The sequence below is a fragment of the Centruroides sculpturatus genome, unplaced genomic scaffold, assembly GCF_000671375.1.
Source record: "Centruroides sculpturatus isolate CEXI.00-Female unplaced genomic scaffold, Cexi_2.0 scaffold479, whole genome shotgun sequence".
NCBI classification, from domain to species: domain Eukaryota; kingdom Metazoa; phylum Arthropoda; class Arachnida; order Scorpiones; family Buthidae; genus Centruroides; species Centruroides sculpturatus.
The window spans coordinates 287,957-313,872 of NW_019384896.1; the positions used below are offsets into that span (position 1 = coordinate 287,957).

The 25,916-nt window shown below is 26.2% G+C and overlaps 1 long non-coding RNA gene across 1 annotated transcript in view; it reads right to left on the reverse strand.

Annotated features, from left to right (window-relative positions):
* Positions 1-662: 662 nt before the first annotated feature.
* Positions 663-25,916, reverse strand: part of LOC111631403 — a 43,145-nt gene continuing 17,891 nt past the window's right edge. The window contains exons 4-5 of the long non-coding RNA XR_002757695.1: positions 16,569-16,737; positions 663-1,001 (exon numbers count right to left, since the gene is read on the reverse strand). This is a non-coding gene — a long non-coding RNA (uncharacterized LOC111631403). The remainder of the gene's footprint in view (positions 1,002-16,568; positions 16,738-25,916) is intronic.

A 25,916-nucleotide genomic window follows, 5' to 3' on the forward strand; every position in this document is an offset into this window, starting at 1 on the left:
GAAGGAAACGGTCGATTGTTTTGATTGTCCGATTCGTGACCTGCCAGTTTACATTAGATGGCACTTTGGATGTTGTATTTATCTCCTAGAAGTGCAGAAGACGATTGTGTAAAACGTTTACAGACTGATTTTGTGTTAGAGAAAATTCAATTTAGTGAAACTTTTTTTTTCTATTACTTTTGATCTTTCAATTAAAAATTTACAAAAAATAATTGTTNCAGTACACATTTAGATCGTTTCTAATTTTATTACCACTCTACATATTATCTAATAGAAAACGCAATTCGTAAAATCGATTGAATCAAAATGGTTTATTCAATTATTAGATTATTTTATTGAATTTTCTGATTACTCTTAAACTTATTGTTTAATATCTAGCATTGTTTTGTTTATTGCATTTTCCCTGTTTTTATTATTATTAATTATCGTAATTATTTAAACATTTTTTTCTCCTTTTTATTTAAAAATTTGTATAAAAATTATTGCAAAAATTAATAATAATAAAATTCAATTATCCTTTTGAATATTTATATTTTAATTTATTTTTTGACACTTATTTATTTTCAGAAAAAAATTTAGTTAATGTTATGAAAAATGGAGTAGAGGATTATGATAATAATAATAAAAAAAAGATAAGTTGATATTGTAATAAAACTCTTTTAAAAAATAATATTAAAATAGCATAAAAATATTAAATGAAATTAATAACAGTATTATATTTAAATTCTATTCATGTGTGAAATTTTTTCATTATTTCAGCTCATTCTTTATCATTAATTTAACTAAAGTCTTTGTAATGTTTCAAGTATTCGCCTCTAATTTAAATAAACGGTTGTTGCAGACTTAGCTTTTCAATTTGTTTTCTGTTTTGGATTTTTGTATATTAACCAGATGGCCAACTTGGCAAGAAAGCTTAAAGCTTTGTTAACTTCCATGATACGGATCTATTATAACTCTCAAGTTACCAACATTTCACGAAAAAAGCAGTTGTTGAGCATTATCTGTAAATAAAGAAACGAATTTGTTAAGATGTCAAGATTTGAAAAATTATTTCTGTAAGAAATTTTTATTAAACGTTGGTTTATATCGATACTTAGACAGTTTCCTTTGTTATATTGATCAATATTTCCAACCATTTTTAAAGAGATATTAATTATAAAAACAGTTAAATTTAATATAAATAAGATTATAGTATACTTATATTGTATTTTTTCAATCATTTCAATATTTACTTTATAAATATATTAAACTTAATTTTATATTTAGTTTATGAATAATTAATGCATATTTTAATATTTATGTTATGATATTTTTGACACTAATTTTCTTTCATTTACTTATTTTAGTGAGTTTTACTTGTTTTTATTTATTTATTTATTTATTACTTCATACTTTTACATTAATCCTATTTTATATGTTTGCTGTGACAAAATTTAGTAAATCAAATAAATTTTTAATATCCATAAAAAAATATTTATTTTTTTTATTAATAAATATTTTATAACTAATAACAACAACTTTTATAGTATAAAAAACAACATAAACATTATATAATACACGTTATTATTTTTTAAAAAATAAAATTATTATAATTTGAATGACAAAAACGAATGTAATTTATCTAAAAAAAAGTTTTATTTTTTTTTTACATTAATTTTTTTAATAGTAAATCCTATTTTAGGAAAGTGAAGAATTGGCATCANTAAAAATGTTACCAATCTTTCAATCTGTTACCAAAGTAAACTCTACGACAAGATGACATTGTATCCTCGTCAATAGTAAGAACATTGTAGTGTTTTTTTCACTCCAGTTGATTCTGCTGACAAAATTAATATCCTTTCTCACGTCTCACTCCGGGATTTAATCTAGTTTTGACCAGCTGCGACGACCTGTTGCTTATTTTTATTTTAAACAAAAATATACAAAAAGAAATAAAATTTTAAGTTTTGTATTTTAATCAAAATAAAAATAATAAAATTTAATTTTTGTATGTTTTTTTTTGTATTTTTGTATAGAAAAATGTACTTAAAAACAATATTTACCTGTACTATTATAGCACCAGATCATCACAGTTTGGCCACTGGTTTTTGTTTATTTAATTGTTGTATATTGTAAATTTAATTATTCGAATTTTGTAAATAATTCTATTTTGATGTAATCCTATTCTATTATTTTGTTCCCTGTATAAAGAGTGAAAAAACCTTGTAGTAATTTAAATGAATAAAATAATAAGTCAATAAATTTTTGAAAATTTATCCATATATATAAACAGAATGTCTCTCTGTTCTCTGTACACTCCTAAACTCTCTGACTAATTTGCACTAAAATTCCCTCTATAAGGAAAATATAGGCTATCATAATGTTAAAAACCTCACTTTTTTCCCTGATTTCAGCCTTCTATTAACTCCTAAACTCTGACGGAGCTGGATCAAGTTTTTCAGAGTTAGTCTCTAAGACCCTGTGGAAAATAAAGGCTATCATAAAACCTAAACATCCTCCTCTTCCCTGTTCCCCCTGACACTTTGTGATAAACATGACAATGATAGGCTAAAATAATCAAACTTTTAATATGATTTTCGTTTGTTTTTCCTATTACTTTTCACCCCGGATAGCGCCTGGTGTATCTACCAGTTGTTAATGATTAATACACAAGTTATATTTAGAAAAATATTATATTAACAGAACTGTAATAATAATAAAGTAATAAATATTTTATATAACATTAGATAACTACTTAAAATTATATAAGATAAATTCCAATTAATGGACGTTTTGGAATTTAGAAATTTAAAATTGACTATTAAAATAATAGTAGTACATTAAAAATTCATAAACATTTGTAAATATATAATACATCACAATTATGACGCATTTAGTAATACGAAACTTTATATTTTCATTGAAATTTAATTGCAAATTTATTAAATTTGCTTTAGGTTAATATTCCAGGTTAATTAATCAATCTCAAAAATTCATTTATAATTGATGTAAATGAATCAAATTCAAAACTGTAGATATCTATTTAATAAGTAGTTTATAATGTTTCACTTCAGTTTCTGGATAATTTAAATGCAAACAGATACTTTTATCAACAATAAGTTCGTCGAAAACATTATAAAGATATAGTAATTCTTTTATTTTATTCATGTTTTGTATAGTATAAGGCTGTTAAATGAATAAAATTACTAAAAAGTATAATAAATTTCTAATAATATAATATAAAATATGTCTATATAAAAATATAATTTAAAAATTAAGTCCCTATGAAGAGAAATAATCAGTAATTATATTTATAAACTATACATAAAAAAAACTATACATAAAACTATACATAAACTATACAGTATAATCTAACTATAAATTGAGATTAATAATAAGTAGTTTAATATTTTCGTCAATTTTAATCTTTTTATTTTCCTTTACTTGTGTGGAAATCAATTGGAAGTGATTTTTGTATGTTATAATCCATAAAAACACTTAACTGATTCATGTTAGATGAACCATACTATCAATGTAACGTTAAAATTGCTTAATTTTTTTGAGTAATGAGATTATGTTTTGTGAATTTTAAATTCTTTACACATTTTATAAAATATCAAAAATATATTTTGGTAATATAAATAAATTTACTGTATATTCAAAAGAATTTCTGATAGATAAAATAAGCATTAAGAGAAATAAATCTGTGATAAATAGTCAAATGAATCTGCTTCAAACTGGCACTTATCCCGCCGAAGAGACCTGTTCTTAAGTACAGGTCTGTGTTCGTGATAGAAATACTATAGTTATCAATCAATCACGCTACTAGGTGAAGATATCACGTTTCGACTTTCCACCTTCTTGATAAAAACGGAAACTTAGCGGAAATATTTTCATCTTAAGAAGAGCCTCGGAGTAGTTTCTGTAAATTTAATAACATTTTTTACTTTCATAAAATTGAAAGTTAAGAATAGTAAGAGAGGAAATCGAGTTTTCGTCTAGATTGACAGAATTAATTTTCCTTTTGTTAAATTCTGAAATAGCTTTGTTGATGATGTTCAACCATTTGGAAGAATGAAGCGCTCTTCAAGAACTAACAATCCCGAAATTTCTATATTAGGAAAGTAAATTGAAAAACATTGTTGTGAGAAAATTAATGATGATTTTATATAGTGCGTATTAATACATTAAAATCAAATTATAAGCTTTTGTATACAGGATAGTTTATTTATTCTATTAACTTTATGAAGTAAGCAGCAAAATTTTTTATCATCAATTTTTTAAAATCAATAAATTTTTATTGTTAAAGAAAAAATGTAAAGCTATTTCTACTTTGTTGATTTTGTCACGAATCGCTTTTTATACTATTAGTTTAGAGTATTGGCTTCCACAGCCGGAAGGTATTTCCGTGACTTTCATCTTTCACTTGGTGACCAGTTCTGACTAAAAATCCCAGAAACCTTGTTTTATATTGGCAGAATAGGCAATAATACATCCTTTTCTTCCGTATTATATAATGCAAAGACATATATTTTTTCTACGGATGATCGGAATCGATCTTATTGCGAATTTTTCTTATTATATTACGTTGTTTAGATGCAATGCCAGCGCTGATCTTTGCAAGCCTTTGATAAACTTATAATAATATTATATATTACCAAGAACTTTTTCAAAAAGAACAAAGAAAATACTATGTTAAAATACATTTCGGTTCATAATAATAATAATTCATTTTCTTATTCTTTCCAGTTACTTTTTTACCAAAAACAAAATGTTTGTATGAATCCAAAACTACAAATAATAAAACTATTGTTAAGGATATATACAACAATTTGCATGTATTGTGTACTAATCACGGACGCCTTTATTTTTATCAATGTACATAAAAATTTAATTAAAGATGTTTATTTATCTTCCTGGTAATAGAAATATTGATAAATTTTAATACGAATGTTAGTGAATACTTCAATGAAGAATTTCAATAACAATATCATTGGAAGGAAAATTTATCAAAGTTTAATTAGCTTTATATTATGTTGCGTTAGTTTTAGTTAATGAGATATTTGAAACTACGGTATATGAATCTCGATAACAAATGATAAATATGCAACTATTATTTACAGACATCTACAAAAGCTGGAAGCTGTAAGTAAAGTACTCGAAAATCATTCTTTCTTCATTCATTACTATTATTGTTTAATGAAACTTTAATGAGAAGCTATGAAAGTAAATGTTTTTAATTGGATTATTCATTAAATGCAACAAATTTCCGCGTCACTTAACTAGAGATAAAAATGTTACCAATCTTTCAATCTGTTACCAAAGTAAACTCTACGACAAGATGACATTGTATCCTCGTCAATAGTAAGAACATTGTAGTGTTTTTTTTTCACTCCAGTTGATTCTGCTGACAAAATTAATATCCTTTCTCACGTCTCACTCCGTTCATTTCGACATCGTTTTTAAGAAAGAAAAGACAGCAACCAACATTATACAACAAACAGTCTTCGAAGCTCTGCAAACGACGACCTCAGGATGAACAAGGCCTCCAACTGGCGTGTAATGAATTCAGCCGAGTGCAAAATTGGTTCATCTTTGCTCAGTCGCTTGGACAGCAAAGAATGATAAAAGAAAAAAAAATCTTAAGTTACGCGTTCGTTCTTTTTCCCTTCTTAATTGGAAACTGGTTCGCATAGTCTTTACCTGCATCGAAAAACAAGTCTGTCAGATAATAAAGATTGGAATTCCCTTCATTTTCAGTTATTCACTGTGCATATTGATTAATCAGTCAATCGATTTAATTATCATTCAAATATTAAAACAACTAAAATTATTTGACATAAGTAAATTTGCATTTTAATAATTATAGGATATGTTTATTTATATAAATCTGATACATCGTTTTATCCCATACAGAAAAAATCTTATAAATTGCATTAAAAAATGTTAAATAAATTTCTATTTTTATATAATTAAACGCGGAATAGGGAAAATATATTTTATAAAAATTAATATAGGAAGTTAAAATTGTTTTAACATATTAAACGGTAAACACGCGATGACTTGCTACAGGCAACAGATTACAGTTAACGTTATCTTAAATTTCTCATTTAACTATCAGTTTCTGAAGTTGGCATTCATATTTTTTAATGTTTCTACGTCCCTATCATTTCTCTAAGATAGTAAACTTATAGAATAATAATTGTAATATATCAAAATTATAAATTTCTTAAATCATTAACATTTTTAACAAATGATATTTATAAAGCATACGTTTTCTATATACAGAAATATTAGTATAAATGCTCTATTTTGATTTAAATTGACTTAGCCTGATACGAAATTCTAATGATGTTATAGTGTTAAATTCATTTTATTTATATTTTATTTCAAATTAAAGTTATTACGCATAAAACATTTCTTAAAACATGATTAAAAAAACAATTATTTTCATAGCAGGAAATAATCTTTCAACAAACTGCAGGAGCATATTCATTCGTGACAGTTTACTCTAAGTGAAGGTTACAGAATATTTTGAGGATTGAGAAGGCTTTACCTGATAATCCAGCATCAAATCTTATCAGTAGAACGCTATCCAGGTACCTTAATAGTGTACGTTTAACAGACGATAAAAAGTAAAAGTGACATAGTCATATTGCTAGACGGAGTAATTAACGTCTCATGCTGCATTAATCTCAACGACATGTGCACATGTCAGATATGACAGTGCACAGATCATCTTACTTGCGGAACACATTGAACGTTCTGCTCTATTTTATCGCATTTGAGAGGATAGTGTTAAGATAGTTATCATTTTTGTGATGTTTTATTTTATGATTATGGAATTTTTACGATGAAAAAAAAAAGCTTTGTCACTTCTCATAAAAGTTTAAACAGATGGAAGAAATTTAAAAGGTTTTGAAGTCAAGTAGCTTTTAAATGAATTTCTTTAAAAACAAAAATAAAAAATTTATTAAAATAATATTTGTATTTTCTCGATTATTATTATTTTTCCATTTCCTTTTCGCAAATTGCGTATGATATTTTTATTGAAATAAGGCCTATGTAAATATTAAAATTTATATATATAAATATTTAAAAAAATGATAGTATGACCAGATTCAATTTATCTGAACTGAATTTCAATTAAAGCCAAAGATAAAAAAAAAAAGGAAAATATTACATGTTCTCGTGTTTCTCGAAACGAAACGGTTATAAAATCTAAACACAACTTATATAAAAATATAGAATTTAAAATATTATCCAAAAATATATATTATTAAAATATACTATGTAAATATAGATAACATAAATAAATCCATTATAAGTATAATGCAATATTAGTATGTCTTATGTAAATATATTTCATTGCTTATTTACCCCATACTCCTAATTCACGTAATAAAATCCAATGCAAACTACAGCTGACACTAACGTAGCTCAATACTAATAAAATCCGTACAAATTTAGCCTATCATAAATATATTTCAATCCTAATAAATCCTATACAAATACATTCCTTTGCAAGTATACCCCGAGCAAACATACTTTCTTCTATACGAACCCAAACATTGCCTATACTAAACAACTCAAATGAACGGAGCCAGTACAAAAGTATATTGATTTTTATAAGCGCAATATACTCTTTTTAGTAAAATGCATATTAGAAATCGCAGTTTGCACGTCTGGAGAAAAATTAATCCAAGAACTGAAGAGATCGAAACGGTTATTGGTTGTGACGTAGTAAACGGGTATCAATCGGAAGAGGACGTCCGAACGGAAGAGTTCTGATAGCCTTCGGCACCTTCGCCTGAATGGAGTCGATTGACCAACATATCCTCTTTATAACGGACTAAGAGAGGGCGCTGTGGGTATAGTCCAGGTATGCTGACTCTATCGATTCCCTGACGGGACTTGGTTGCCGACGTGTAAGCAGTTGTGTCACAATCGCTTCGTCGTTAGGATCGTACGGTACGGACTATGGCCAGACTAACCCTCGATACACACATTGTCCGTCGATGTCAACCCTTCGTAATGTAGCATACGGTCTAAACCATCTATTGGAATCCCATTGAATCGTATAGGGGATTACATTACCGCACAGACTTTGCAAGGAAACTTTATAAAAGAGATTTAGTACAGGAACATGAATGGTTTGCTGAGACTTATCGGCTTGCTTGTGTTTCTTCATATATTAGGTAAGCGGTTTGTAGTATTTTATTTTATTTTTTATATAGGAAAAAATATATACAGTATGTGTGATTTACGAGGACGCTTCAAAAACACGAAAAAATACAGAAAGAAAAATTGAACAATTTTTACTTTACTACATCAGTTGAAAAATTACCATCAATAACAAACTTACTTTTTAATTCTATAAAAATTTTAATCGAAAAAATTTTATAATCACAGAAATTCCAATTGAAATTTTAATGTTTTGAAATATTTATTAAATACTCTTTTAATACTTATTTAAATATAAAAATTAGTAAAAATTTAAATCAAATTTCCTTTTTAGTTATTAAGAATTGAAAATTCTAATTAACTTAACCTACAGAACTATTTGAAAATTTTACTCTACAATAAAGTAGTTCATCTTATAAGTAAAATATCCTCTCTAGCAATTCCCTTTTCTTTTCTTTTTTTATTTTATAAGATTTTCTAATTATTTAAATTATATATATTTATGCAAAAGTGTATTACAATTAACCACATGGAGGGTTGACCGCATTTTATTAATTAACCATCAACAAAGAAGAACACAACTGACTAACAAATTTCCTGCAGTCAAAAAACATTAAAAATTTATAAAAACTTCCGAATAAATTATATTTTAAGGAAATATAAATCTTTTTTATTCAAAACAGTAAAAAAAAATTCTGTATGAATTTATAAACAAGTCAATGTGTTATATTAAAAAAAAAAATTTAAAAGTTCTGTAGCGAATAATTCATCAAATATAATATTTTAAAATTGTTAACAATGATATATTTTGTATATAAAAATATTTCTTCGACAATATAAAATTAGTTATACAGAACTAAAGAGAATTTTCAGGATAAGCCAAACTTTTCTCTGCACCAGATCAATCAGAAATTGTGACAAAAACTCTTGGGCTTGCATTTATTCAGAGAATCGTTGAAAAGAGATAAATATGTGAAGGAAACGGTCGATTGTTTTGATTGTCCGATTCGTGACCTGCCAGTTTACATTAGATGGCACTTTGGATGTTGTATTTATCTCCTAGAAGTGCAGAAGACGATTGTGTAAAACGTTTACAGACTGATTTTGTGTTAGAGAAAATTCAATTTAGTGAAACTTTTTTTTTCTATTACTTTTGATCTTTCAATTAAAAATTTACAAAAAGTAATTGTTAAAAATAGTATAAATAGAAGAAATATTTTTAAATTCTGTTATAAATTTACATTGAAATCAACTAATTAAATGAAACATAATTGATCCTTACAAATTTATCCTTTTCTTTTTTTAAATTTCTCTTATAACATCAATGGAGAGAAATATTGCTGTTTCGCTCGACATGCTTTAAACAAAATGATATAAAATTTACTTTCTCACAATAAAAAATAATCATTTTAATAAAGTAAAATATAACAAAGCCAATTTATGCAATATCATATTTTATAATTAGAAAAAAATTTTTAATTTTATATAAATATATTCGTGTACTTCTTCGAATTATTTTTAATAAGAACTCGTGCATTTTTTATGTTTACTTTCTCGAATGCAACAATTAGTGTAATTATAACAAAATTAATTAATGTAAGATACGTAACGTTGCGTTTATTGTAAAAATCATAACATTAACAGCGTAATCTTCTTCATAATGTTACGTAAATTATGCAACGTTAAATGAGACACGTATTGGATAAGCAGATAAATAAAGAAAAATGATAGTAGAATATTATAAAATATTCAAAATTTTATACCGTATACGGAAATAATATGGGTATTATTTATCTTCTGTTTTCACTTAAACTAGAAAATATTTATTCTTTACGCGAATTCACATTTTTCTACAAGTTTAAATTAGATAAAGTATATGATATTTAATTGTATATGTGAGTTTTTACAATGCGTGCACCAGATATTCGGTTAACGCCCAGTTTTTAGAAGTGCATTCTTTTATCTTGGAAGAATACTATTTACTTGATTCATATCTATAACATTAATTACAGGGATTCCCAACCAGAAAAATCTTTGTTGATCGTTATCATTATTTATTTAATCTCGTATAGGAAATATATTTAAAAGAACGATAAAATTGCAGAAAATTTGAGTTAAATATCGAATTTTTGGCTGGAGGAAACCGCGTAAAAAGTTTCTTTTATGTCTGACTACCGTTGGGTAACTATAAACAATAATTATTATATTCATGATTCCTCATAGATAACAAACCAAGAATATCCAGAAAGTTTATTTTAAAATTCTGTCGTGCAAAAAATGGGATATTGCCATGCGATAATATCTAATCAAATTTTGCGTGCATAATGCAAGCAAATTATAATCTAACTTCACGAAATGTGATTATAATATAATAGAAAACTTAAATCTAATTTCGTTACATATTGAATATTATATATCATAAACAGATTATCTGATAATTGTCTTTAAAAATCATTATAAAATCGAAATTTTCCAATTATTATTTTTTCTATCTTTGCTAGAAAATTATTATTATTATTATTGCCATTTAAATTACGTTTTATAATATTTATGAAATTTAAAATAATAATGCTATTGTTTAACAGTCTAAATACGTATAAACTATTTTAATTTTTGTCTAACGAGACACAATTTATAACTTTGTATATATTTAGTATATATTTTCTTAAAAAGTGCAATTGAAAACGTTATCATGATGCTTAAATCAGTTGAATAATCGCAATAATCTCTCGGTTAGCATCATTTTTTCGCAAATAAATGTTGTTTTTAGCTATTTTTGTTTTCCTTAATTATAGGAAATAGCTTACACTATTACTATAATTTTAAGAAAAGCATTATCATCATCTCCACTTTCTTTGTAATTACAAAGTAGAAAGTTTACCCACTCAAAAACCTACACTTTTGCTTCTAAATATTTAGTTTTGTTTATAATTGCACAATTATTTAAAAAAGGAAATAAAACGAAAACGTTATGAAAACAAAGTTTATAATCTTTACAAATGAGAGATCATTTTTTAAAATTTGTTTATTGAAATATATATATATATATATAAAGTTGAGTTAAACATGAATAGATATAAATGAAAGTTTAATCATATGGTTAATAATATATTATATTTGCACAAGATAAAGAAAAAAAGAGCACTGAAAAAGTGCATTTAAAAATAAACGATTTATAAAATATTAATCAAACCTTTGAATTTTTTGTTTGTATAATCTTTTTTATAGTTATGAAAAAATAAAAAATAGAAATTTATATTTTTCAAACAAATTAACTAATGAAACGTGTAACTCGAATATCGGTCAAAACTCCATAGGTTTTATTATTGATAAATGTTCCGATTTTCGACATTTTATCGTCAAAAATATTTATATTTGTTATTTCGACATAAAATAATTTATCCAGTAGATATTTCTGTAAGATTGACAACAACAATGTTTTGCTTTCAGTGCAGAGAAGAGTCTAGTAAATTGGAATGGTTCGTTGCTCGGATCACTTACTTCTTTGCTTTATTAATTATTTTATTCATCAAACGAAAGAGGAAGCCAAGTTTTTTTTTTTCTTTAGTTAGAAACTCTATGAATTTTAATACAGGTTGCTTTTAAGTTACCTTATCAAAACATACAAAAAGAAAGTCTTTGTAGATTCCATGTTATTTTACTGCTGTTTCTATGTGTTCTAAAGGAAGACATCTTACTCCTTAGACAGAATATTAAATAGTTTATATAATTTTTATCGAGATCTGAGACAAAATACATCGTGAACAAATTATTAGACTGATTAATTATTGCTTATGATTGTTATTAACTCTTTTATATTACATAATTATAGAAAATATTCAAATANGTATGATTTCAACAGCAATTTTAGTTTCGACTCATTAAAATTAACTAATGAAACGTGTAACTCGAATATCGGTCAAAACTCCATAGGTTTTATTATTGATAAATGTTCTGATTTTCGACATTTTATCGTCAAAAATATTTATATTTGTTATTTCGACATAAAATAATTTATCCAGTAGATATTTCTGTAAGATTGACAACAACAATGTTTTGCTTTCAGTGCAGAGAAGAGTCTAGTAAATTGGAATGGTTCGTTGCTCGGATCACTTACTTCTTTGCTTTATTAATTATTTTATTCATCAAACGAAAGAGGAAGCCAAGTTTTTTTTTTTCTTTAGTTAGAAACTCTATGAATTTTAATACAGGTTGCTTTTAAGTTACCTTATCAAAACATACAAAAAGAAAGTCTTTGTAGATTCCATGTTATTTTACTGCTGTTTCTATGTGTTCTAAAGGAAGACATCTTACTCCTTAGACAGAATATTAAATAGTTTATATAATTTTTATCGAGATCTGAGACAAAATACATCGTGAACAAATTATTAGACTGATTAATTATTGCTTATGATTGTTATTAACTCTTTTATATTACATAATTATAGAAAATATTCAAATATTTAGTTTGGCTAAAGATATAAGAAAAACATATAATTATATTTCTTATATTTAAATTAAAATATTTTCTATACAACTTACCAAATTATTATTGGAATTTTAAACATTATTCGATTTCAATTTATATGATTTGTATCATTGAAAAATTTTTCCAGTTTAAAACTTCGGAAATTTTAATTAGATTCTGTAACTAAATAAATTTTTATTGTTGGTTTTTTTTATTCAACTAAAAATATATATTGTAAAGATAATACTTTAATAGTTAATCAGTTTAAATTTGGCAACTTTCCTTGAATGTAAACCATTAAAAAAGCTTAAATTTTATTTTTCATTTTATATTTTTAAGCGAAATGATTTCACTTTTTATAGTGAATAAATCGTACTTTAGATATCGCATAAATTAATAAAAATAACTTCATTTGGATTAAATGTAACCTACGTTAAATATAATTTAGCCGTATGTCTTCCTAATATTGACGTAAATAAATCTTTTAGCTATATTTAATTATGCTTGTAACATATTTTTGGTAATTTTTATTGCATTTTAACCTTTCGCTACAATTAGCATGCAGAAAGCATTTTCTAAAAATCGTAAACCCTTAACCATTTACTTATTTTACAGGTTTATTTAAAGGACTACTTGTGAAATCGCAGATGTTCTTTTTAAACAGTTAACAACCTTTAAAATTAATTTTCCTTTAAAGAAAAAAAAATATTTTTTTNTAATTATATTTATAAACTATACATAAAAAAACTATACATAAAACTATACATAAACTATACAGTATAATCTAACTATAAATTGAGATTAATAATAAGTAGTTTAATATTTTCGTCAATTTTAATCTTTTTATTTTCCTTTACTTGTGTGGAAATCAATTGGAAGTGATTTTTGTATGTTATAATCCATAAAAACACTTAACTGATTCATGTTAGATGAACCATACTATCAATGTAACGTTAAAATTGCTTAATTTTTTTGAGTAATGAGATTATGTTTTGTGAATTTTAAATTCTTTACACATTTTATAAAATATCAAAAATATATTTTGGTAATATAAATAAATTTACTGTATATTCAAAAGAATTTCTGATAGATAAAATAAGCATTAAGAGAAATAAATCTGTGATAAATAGTCAAATGAATCTGCTTCAAACTGGCACTTATCCCGCCGAAGAGACCTGTTCTTAAGTACAGGTCTGTGTTCGTGATAGAAATACTATAGTTATCAATCAATCACGCTACTAGGTGAAGATATCACGTTTCGACTTTCCACCTTCTTGATAAAAACGGAAACTTAGCGGAAATATTTTCATCTTAAGAAGAGCCTCGGAGTAGTTTCTGTAAATTTAATAACATTTTTTACTTTCATAAAATTGAAAGTTAAGAATAGTAAGAGAGGAAATCGAGTTTTCGTCTAGATTGACAGAATTAATTTTCCTTTTGTTAAATTCTGAAATAGCTTTGTTGATGATGTTCAACCATTTGGAAGAATGAAGCGCTCTTCAAGAACTAACAATCCCGAAATTTCTATATTAGGAAAGTAAATTGAAAAACATTGTTGTGAGAAAATTAATGATGATTTTATATAGTGCGTATTAATACATTAAAATCAAATTATAAGCTTTTGTATACAGGATAGTTTATTTATTCTATTAACTTTATGAAGTAAGCAGCAAAATTTTTTATCATCAATTTTTTAAAATCAATAAATTTTTATTGTTAAAGAAAAAATGTAAAGCTATTTCTACTTTGTTGATTTTGTCACGAATCGCTTTTTATACTATTAGTTTAGAGTATTGGCTTCCACAGCCGGAAGGTATTTCCGTGACTTTCATCTTTCACTTGGTGACCAGTTCTGACTAAAAATCCCAGAAACCTTGTTTTATATTGGCAGAATAGGCAATAATACATCCTTTTCTTCCGTATTATATAATGCAAAGACATATATTTTTTCTACGGATGATCGGAATCGATCTTATTGCGAATTTTTCTTATTATATTACGTTGTTTAGATGCAATGCCAGCGCTGATCTTTGCAAGCCTTTGATAAACTTGTAATAATATTATATATTACCAAGAACTTTTTCAAAAAGAACAAAGAAAATACTATGTCAAAATACATTTCGGTTCATAATAATAATAATTCATTTTCTTATTCTTTCCAGTTACTTTTTTACCAAAAACAAAATGTTTGTATGAATCCAAAACTACAAATAATAAAACTATTGTTAAGGATATATACAACAATTTGCATGTATTGTGTACTAATCACGGACGCCTTTATTTTTATCAATGTACATAAAAATTTAATTAAAGATGTTTATTTATCTTCCTGGTAATAGAAATATTGATAAATTTTAATACGAATGTTAGTGAATACTTCAATGAAGAATTTCAATAACAATATCATTGGAAGGAAAATTTATCAAAGTTTAATTAGCTTTATATTATGTTTCGTTAGTTTTAGTTAATGAGATATTTGAAACTACGGTATATGAATCTCGATAACAAATGATAAATATGCAACTATTATTTACAGACATCTACAAAAGCTGGAAGCTGTAAGTAAAGTACTCGAAAATCATTCTTTCTTCATTCATTACTATTATTGTTTAATGAAACTTTAATGAGAAGCTATGAAAGTAAATGTTTTTAATTGGATTATTCATTAAATGCAACAAATTTCCGCGTCACTTAACTAGAGATAAAAATGTTACCAATCTTTCAATCTGTTACCAAAGTAAACTCTACGACAAGATGACATTGTATCCTCGTCAATAGTAAGAACATTGTAGTGTTTTTTTTTCACTCCAGTTGATTCTGCTGACAAAATTAATATCCTTTCTCACGTCTCACTCCGTTCATTTCGACATCGTTTTTAAGAAAGAAAAGACAGCAACCAACATTATACAACAAACAGTCTTCGAAGCTCTGCAAACGACGACCTCAGGATGAACAAGGCCTCCAACTGGCGTGTAATGAATTCAGCCGAGTGCAAAATTGGTTCATCTTTGCTCAGTCGCTTGGACAGCAAAGAATGATAAAAGAAAAAAAAATCTTAAGTTACGCGTTCGTTCTTTTTCCCTTCTTAATTGGAAACTGGTTCGCATAGTCTTTACCTGCATCGAAAAACAAGTCTGTCAGATAATAAAGATTGGAATTCCCTTCATTTTCAGTTATTCACTGTGCATATTGATTAATCAGTCAATCGATTTAATTATCATTCAAATATTAAAACAACTAAAATTATTTGACATAAGTAAATTTGCATTTTAATAATTATAGGATATGTTTATTTATATAAATCTGATACATCGTTTTATCCCATACAGAAAAAATCTTATAAATTGCATTAAAAAATGTTAAATAAATTTCTATTTTTATATAATTAAACGCGGAATAGGGAAAATATATTTTATAAAAATTAATATAGGAAGTTAAAATTGTTTTAACATATTAAACGGTAAACACGCGATGACTTGCTACAGGCAACAGATTACAGTTAACGTTATCTTAAATTTCTCATTTAACTATCAGTTTCTGAAGTTGGCATTCATATTTTTTAATGTTTCTACGTCCCTATCATTTCTCTAAGATAGTAAACTTATAGAATAATAATTGTAATATATCAAAATTATAAATTTCTTAAATCATTAACATTTTTAACAAATGNACTTTCTTACTATTAAAAAATATTATTATTATTGTTATTATTATTATTAAAATAATATAATCAAAGTTTAAAATATTAATAGACAAATAATCACTTGGATGAGAAAAAATAATTTCTTCTTCTTTTTTTTCTGTTGAAAAATTAATAGATAAAGCGTTGATATATTTTTAATGAGTAAATTTTTATTTCTGAAATTTCTTAAATTAACTACAATGTGTACATTGATGTAGCACTTTGCGTGACTTACCGTATTTTAGTTCAACTTACCGTAAAAAAGATCGATTTATTGCTGATAGCATCTCGTATCCTGTCTGTATGAGAGAAGGTAAATAACGAGAGTTTGGTTTGGCGTCCATCCACTAATACTAACAAAGGAAATTTAGGGTCATGCAGTCAGATTGATTCTTCTCATATCATGCTACTGACTGGAATTTTTCTGGAATGAAGTAAAATATTCTGAATAGAAAATATAACATATCTGTATCAATATTATAATTTATTCTTCTTAGACACTACACAGGAATATTTTGAACTTTGAAGCAAGAAGAGAATTGAAGTTAGAAATTTTCTTTAGTCGTGTTTCAGCTAAAGGAAAATTAAATTATAATAGAAAAGATAAGAAATTGAATTTTATTTAAGACTTTTAACACTTAGGAAATAAAATAATAATAATAATAATAATGTTACGTAATATTAGAAGGTGTTTAAATGTTATCGAGATTATCTATTTTTAAATTTATCATTGTGCCGTATCAATAACTACAAAGTGGGTTTTTAAGACGACAATGTATCGCTGACTATAGCAACAAAAGGTTTCAAAGGGAGATCACAACTACCCGTCAATAGTTAGCCAACAACGATAAAATGGGAACCAGTCGGCCATTGTCGCGCTGGCTACAACCCTCTTGTTTCGTACTTTAATCTCGTTTCCAAAGTGGCTAGCCACTTGGCTGAGACACTACAATTGATGGAATTGCAAGTACGCTCTATAAGCGCCAACTGGGTATATCCTTAACGCTCTTTTTCACTCTTTCGTCGCTTCTGTGATTTGCCAGACTGATTTTGGAGCCAATAATGGTCTAGTGGCACTTCAACAAAGTTTTGTGTGCAAAGTTTTCGTTATAAGATCTAATGCGTATCTTTACTAATCACTCATCCGAAATCTTTTTAGATTTTGTATTCTGTATCCTTTTCTCTCTACAGGCCTATTTATATACTTACACGTTTACCTTTTTTAATGTTCTTAAATTTAACAAATTGAAATTCACAAATGGACAAAATTTTTTATGGTATAATTATATAATACTAGTAGCAAACCTACGATAGAATCCGTTTAAAAAACCCTGACATTATAATAAATGACAACTCATTATTGAATAACTTTATTCGGTAACGAACACCTGAAACTTCCATATATTACAGTATGATGCATGATGCTTAATATTCCAATAAAGTGGGAAATATTATACAGTATAGATAGTTACTGCGTTATTTTGTAGACCAATAAACTATTCAAATTCCAACATTTGTATATTAATAAATGTTTATTCAGAACATATATATATATATAATTATTATAATTAAATAATTCTATCTCTAACAACAAATTAGAAATAAATTTAGAATACAGTAAATACTTTATAAATAGATGGCATAGAGTTTCATAGGAAGCTGAATTTACGCATTACTCCTTTAATAATATACGATTTCCTATTGTATAAATATCAAAATATTTTAGATCATTAATTTTATTACTAATATATATGTTTTCAATTTATTAATTCACTAATTAATGTTATTCTATTCTATAATATATAAACTTATCCATTCTATTATAGAACTTTATCTTTCCCAACAACTCTTATTCTGAACAGCAATTTAAACAAATAACTTAGAATAAGGTTAATTTTCGTAGAAAGTTTCAGCTAATTTATTTTGCATTCTATTTCTTTCAGGCTATTTTATATTTAATACAAAAGAGCGCAAGAACTCATATTTCAGATGTAGTTTGAATATTTTATTATTGTTAGAAAATCATACATAAAATGTAACCTATCTTTGTTTTAAGCCAGTGGAATGTTTACACAATTTAAACCTAAGATTACTTTTATATTTTTATAAGTCTATATTTGTTGTAAATATTCAGTTCTGTCTGATATATTTTATTTTTCCTGATGGGATATATATTTTTCTAATATAGGAAGTTCTTTTGGAAACTGGGAAGAATGGTGGACATATGAAGGTATTTCAGGTGAGGTATTTTATTTTTTCATACGATATTTAATAATGCTGCATTAAATTATATAATCACATGATATTTAGCTGTGTTAATACTTAACCTACAGAACTATTTGAAAATTTTACTCTACAATAAAGTAGTTCATCTTATAAGTAAAATATCCTCTCTTAGTGTTTTTTTTCACTCCAGTTGATTCTGCTGACAAAATTAATATCCTTTCTCACGTCTCACTCCGTTCATTTCGACATCGTTTTTAAGAAAGAAAAGACAGCAACCAACATTATACAACAAACAGTCTTCGAAGCTCTGCAAACGACGACCTCAGGATGAACAAGGCCTCCAACTGGCGTGTAATGAATTCAGCCGAGTGCAAAATTGGTTCATCTTTGCTCAGTCGCTTGGACAGCAAAGAATGATAAAAGAAAAAAAAATCTTAAGTTACGCGTTCGTTCTTTTTCCCTTCTTAATTGGAAACTGGTTCGCATAGTCTTTACCTGCATCGAAAAACAAGTCTGTCAGATAATAAAGATTGGAATTCCCTTCATTTTCAGTTATTCACTGTGCATATTGATTAATCAGTCAATCGATTTAATTATCATTCAAATATTAAAACAACTAAAATTATTTGACATAAGTAAATTTGCATTTTAATAATTATAGGATATGTTTATTTATATAAATCGGATACATCGTTTTATCCCATACAGAAAAAATCTTATAAATTGCATTAAAAAATGTTAAATAAATTTCTATTTTTATATAATTAAACGCGGAATAGGGAAAATATATTTTATAAAAATTAATATAGGAAGTTAAAATTGTTTTAACATATTAAACGGTAAACACGCGATGACTTGCTACAGGCAACAGATTACAGTTAACGTTATCTTAAATTTCTCATTTAACTATCAGTTTCTGAAGTTGGCATTCATATTTTTTAATGTTTCTACGTCCCTATCATTTCTCTAAGATAGTAAACTTATAGAATAATAATTGTAATATATCAAAATTATAAATTTCTTAAATCATTAACATTTTTAACAAATGATATTTATAAAGCATACGTTTTCTATATACAGAAATATTAGTATAAATGCTCTATTTTGATTTAAATTGACTTAGCCTGATACGAAATTCTAATGATGTTATAGTGTTAAATTCATTTTATTTATATTTTATTTCAAATTAAAGTTATTACGCATAAAACATTTCTTAAAACATGATTAAAAAAACAATTATTTTCATAGCAGGAAATAATCTTTCAACAAACTGCAGGAGCATATTCATTCGTGACAGTTTACTCTAAGTGAAGGTTACAGAATATTTTGAGGATTGAGAAGGCTTTACCTGATAATCCAGCATCAAATCTTATCAGTAGAACGCTATCCAGGTACCTTAATAGTGTACGTTTAACAGACGATAAAAAGTAAAAGTGACATAGTCATATTGCTAGACGGAGTAATTAACGTCTCATGCTGCATTAATCTCAACGACATGTGCACATGTCAGATATGACAGTGCACAGATCATCTTACTTGCGGAACACATTGAACGTTCTGCTCTATTTTATCGCATTTGAGAGGATAGTGTTAAGATAGTTATCATTTTTGTGATGTTTTATTTTATGATTATGGAATTTTTACGATGAAAAAAAAAAGCTTTGTCACTTCTCATAAAAGTTTAAACAGATGGAAGAAATTTAAAAGGTTTTGAAGTCAAGTAGCTTTTAAATGAATTTCTTTAAAAACAAAAATAAAAAATTTATTAAAATAATATTTGTATTTTTGATGAATTGATGGCTTTACTAAATGGAAAAAGTATCCCTGAGAATGTGCTGTACACCTGAAAGTATTAGGATTTTACTGGAATTTTCATCTTGATCTTAAAAAATGCAGAAAACTGTATATGCTAAGGAAATTATNACTATGTAAATATAGATAACATAAATAAATCCATTATAAGTATAATGCAATATTAGTATGTCTTATGTAAATATATTTCATTGCTTATTTACCCCATACTCCTAATTCACGTAATAAAATCCAATGCAAACTACAGCTGACACTAACGTAGCTCAATACTAATAAAATCCGTACAAATTTAGCCTATCATAAATATATTTCAATCCTAATAAATCCTATACAAATACATTCCTTTGCAAGTATACCCCGAGCAAACATACTTTCTTCTATACGAACCCAAACATTGCCTATACTAAACAACTCAAATGAACGGAGCCAGTACAAAAGTATATTGATTTTTATAAGCGCAATATACTCTTTTTAGTAAAATGCATATTAGAAATCGCAGTTTGCACGTCTGGAGAAAAATTAATCCAAGAACTGAAGAGATCGAAACGGTTATTGGTTGTGACGTAGTAAACGGGTATCAATCGGAAGAGGACGTCCGAACGGAAGAGTTCTGATAGCCTTCGGCACCTTCGCCTGAATGGAGTCGATTGACCAACATATCCTCTTTATAACGGACTAAGAGAGGGCGCTGTGGGTATAGTCCAGGTATGCTGACTCTATCGATTCCCTGACGGGACTTGGTTGCCGACGTGTAAGCAGTTGTGTCACAATCGCTTCGTCGTTAGGATCGTACGGTACGGACTATGGCCAGACTAACCCTCGATACACACATTGTCCGTCGATGTCAACCCTTCGTAATGTAGCATACGGTCTAAACCATCTATTGGAATCCCATTGAATCGTATAGGGGATTACATTACCGCACAGACTTTGCAAGGAAACTTTATAAAAGAGATTTAGTACAGGAACATGAATGGTTTGCTGAGACTTATCGGCTTGCTTGTGTTTCTTCATATATTAGGTAAGCGGTTTGTAGTATTTTATTTTATTTTTTATATAGGAAAAAATATATACAGTATGTGTGATTTACGAGGACGCTTCAAAAACACGAAAAANCATATTTATAATTTGTAATAATTATCGCTACATTGAAGTATATAATACATAATTGAATATAATTTGGAGATTTACAAATACTTTAGATGTATTTGTATTTCTAGATTGTATACACTTAATCGAGTGATAATAAGCTAATTGATTATGATAATTTTATAATTCCCACACGATTGAAAACATGAATTAAATAAAAAGAAAGGAAAAAAATCTAAGAATTTTTGAAGTAATTTATAAAATAAATCGAAGAAACCATATATTTTAAGTGTGTAAGATGATTTAAATTGAGAACAGATGGTGAAAATGTATTAATTTTATATATAAAAAATTACTAAATTATAGTAAAGTGTTCTTTAATTATTATAGAAGACTACACTTTAGTTTTTCAGGAATCATTTGGTCTATTTATATCAGAACCTTGTCGTTATAGATAAAGCTTACAGATTCTTCAATGATAACTTTCCTTTGATATCATTCATCTTAACTTCTCGTGTAGCAATTGTCATTATGACATTTATGTCAAAATAATATGATTGATTTTATATGTAATACCATTATAGACTTTATATTGCTATTATAATATTTAAAATTTACAATGATTCTTTAGATTTGTGACACATATTTTGTAAAATGCCCCTTTAGAAGAAATACAATTCCTTAGGAAGACTATACAATTTGTATGAAGAGTGATCGGTTTTAAGTATTATTTTCGTTTTTTGATTGCGAAATTTCCTATATCTTATTCTTAAATTATGTAATTTAACATTAACATTAGAGAATTTAGTAATATTACATTTGAATAGTAAGGAATGACCAGTGCGAATAATTAACTTGTTATGTTGAAACTTATACTCGTATAAAAGATTTATGCATCTCTGAAATCCTGCGGTGACTTCCACTTTTATTTATCACCTTTATTTTTTATATTAACAAAATCGTTGTAAACAATATATTAGGGCTTATCAAACATAAGCAATCCAATATTAAATCATTTATTTAAATTAATTACAATAAAATATTAACTAAAATAAATTTTGGAACACATTCCCTCTTCAGTTAGTAATACTGTAAAATTTAAGTAATATAATTTTATAATTACATAATGAGGTAAATTATAAAACATTATAGGTCTATATATTAGAATTGTTAGATTATAGAAACTAAATTTTCTAAAAATAAAACGGAATTATTTAACTATTAAATAAAAAGTTAGTGAAAATAATAAGAAAAAATTAAAAATATACCCTATGTGTATATGTGTATTTTAAATATAAGGGCAAAAGGTAACCACGAGAAAGTGGTCGCATTGAACCGAGAAGATATCACTTTAACAGCAACAACGACCGATTATACACCCCGCATGAGGTATATTCCCGTGTAAAGTCGATTAGTTAGAATGGAATTATTTTATATAACCTATTGAGCAGAGTCTCTTTCATCCGGATGCACCCAACAACAACACCTTCCAAAGATTAAAGCGAGGATATCGGAACCGGACACCGCTCGAGGTCAAAATCAGTTGACATCATCAGGAGATGACGGGACGTAGAAATCTCACATATGGAATTCAGAATTACAAACTTTAGCTCCTTTAAACTGTAAAATAATTTGATTAATCTTTTGGAGACTAAATTTATAAGCGAGGGACAGCTGATAAAATAATGACTGGTATTTTTCTCTTTTCCAGCCTATATTAGGCCTATTAGCTATTGTCCACGTGTAAAAAAAAAAAATAAAAGTAGTCCAAGTTTATGTGATGAAAGAGAAACATATATTATGTATACTGCATACGAACACAGCTGAGTAAGCTGAGGGGGTTTAGCTACCTCATAGCTACCATAGCTGCAGCTATGATTAATTTAAGATAAATTGTATTCTATAAAGTGAAACAACTTGTTAATACGTAACTTCTCATTTAAAAGCCAAACTGTTCTCGCATAATAATAGAAGTCAATCAAAGAACTGTTTCCTGTATCTATAATTGCTGTTTCGCTCGACATGCTTTAAACAAAATGATATAAAATTTACTTTCTCACAATAAAAAATAATCATTTTAATAAAGTAAAATATAACAAAGCCAATTTATGCAATATCATATTTTATAATTAGAAAAAAATTTTTAATTTTATATAAATATATTCGTGTACTTCTTCGAATCATTTTTAATAAGAACTCGTGCATTTTTTATGTTTACTTTCTCGAATGCAACAATTAGTGTAATTATAACAAAATTAATTAATGTAAGATACGTAACGTTGCGTTTATTGTAAAAATCATAACATTAACAGCGTAATCTTCTTCATAATGTTACGTAAATTATGCAACGTTAAATGAGACACGTATTGGATAAGCAGATAAATAAAGAAAAATGATAGTAGAATATTATAAAATATTCAAAATTTTATACCGTATACGGAAATAATATGGGTATTATTTATCTTCTGTTTTCACTTAAACTAGAAAATATTTATTCTTTACGCGAATTCACATTTTTCTACAAGTTTAAATTAGATAAAGTATATGATATTTAATTGTATATGTGAGTTTTTACAATGCGTGCACCAGATATTCGGTTAACGCCCAGTTTTTAGAAGTGCATTCTTTTATCTTGGAAGAATACTATTTACTTGATTCATATCTATAACATTAATTACAGGGATTCCCAACCAGAAAAATCTTTGTTGATCGTTATCATTATTTATTTAATCTCGTATAGGAAATATATTTAAAAGAACGATAAAATTGCAGAAAATTTGAGTTAAATATCGAATTTTTGGCTGGAGGAAACCGCGTAAAAAGTTTCTTTTATGTCTGACTACCGTTGGGTAACTATAAACAATAATTATTATATTCATGATTCCTCATAGATAACAAACCAAGAATATCCAGAAAGTTTATTTTAAAATTCTGTCGTGCAAAAAATGGGATATTGCCATGCGATAATATCTAATCAAATTTTGCGTGCATAATGCAAGCAAATTATAATCTAACTTCACGAAATGTGATTATAATATAATAGAAAACTTAAATCTAATTTCGTTACATATTGAATATTATATATCATAAACAGATTATCTGATAATTGTCTTTAAAAATCATTATAAAATCGAAATTTTCCAATTATTATTTTTTCTATCTTCGCTAGAAAATTATTATTATTATTATTGCCATTTAAATTACGTTTTATAATATTTATGAAATTTAAAATAATAATGCTATTGTTTAACAGTCTAAATACGTATAAACTATTTTAATTTTTGTCTAACGAGACACAATTTATAACTTTGTATATATTTAGTATATATTTTCTTAAAAAGTGCAATTGAAAACGTTATCATGATGCTTAAATCAGTTGAATAATCGCAATAATCTCTCGGTTAGCATCATTTTTTCGCAAATAAATGTTGTTTTTAGCTATTTTTGTTTTCCTTAATTATAGGAAATAGCTTACACTATTACTATAATTTTAAGAAAAGCATTATCATCATCTCCACTTTCTTTGTAATTACAAAGTAGAAAGTTTACCCACTCAAAAACCTACACTTTTGCTTCTAAATATTTAGTTTTGTTTATAATTGCACAATTATTTAAAAAAGGAAATAAAACGAAAACGTTATGAAAACAAAGTTTATAATCTTTACAAATGAGAGATCATTTTTTAAAATTTGTTTATTGAAATATATATATATATATATAAAGTTGATAATTNTATTATTTTTTCTATCTTTGCTAGAAAATTATTATTATAAAGTACATTTTAAAATTATGGAAATACAGTAAATGCTTATTTTGAGTTTTATATAGAAATTCTATTAATTATTGTCGTAACGGTAAATAATTAAAACTGTTTAATTGTAAAATACAAATATTTATCTTCTCTGTTGTTAGCCTTTGCTAATGGTTTAAAACAAATAAGATTAATTAGACTATGCTAAATTTGACCATTGCCAATTTTTCTTAGACTGTAACTTTAGGCAAACTTTTTGTACAATTTTAATGCTTTTCTATCAAATTAAAAGTTAAAATTATACAAATTACTACATAAAAATTTTTATTTGTACATAATTTCATAAACAAAGCTCATTTTCTAATGCATTTTATCATTAAGATTTAAAAATACTGTAAAAATATTCAGACATAAGAATATTAGAAATTACGAAATATTGCTTCGGAGAGGGGAAAAAATCTTTTGCTTATCAGTTTGTAGTAATTTCTCTGCTAATTATTATTATAATAACACGAAATTCTTTTAATTCTTCTGAAACTGTCGCAAATGTAAGGGCAGACAAATTTCAATTATAACAAGCATGTTCTTAACTTGTAATTAACTTTTCAAATGTAGGAATGACTACATTAGAAAATTATTCTTAATGTCAAGATCAAAATGAATGTTGTCACCCTGGAGATATTTACTAGCATGCAACTGCAAAAGACAAAATCTCTTATATCCGT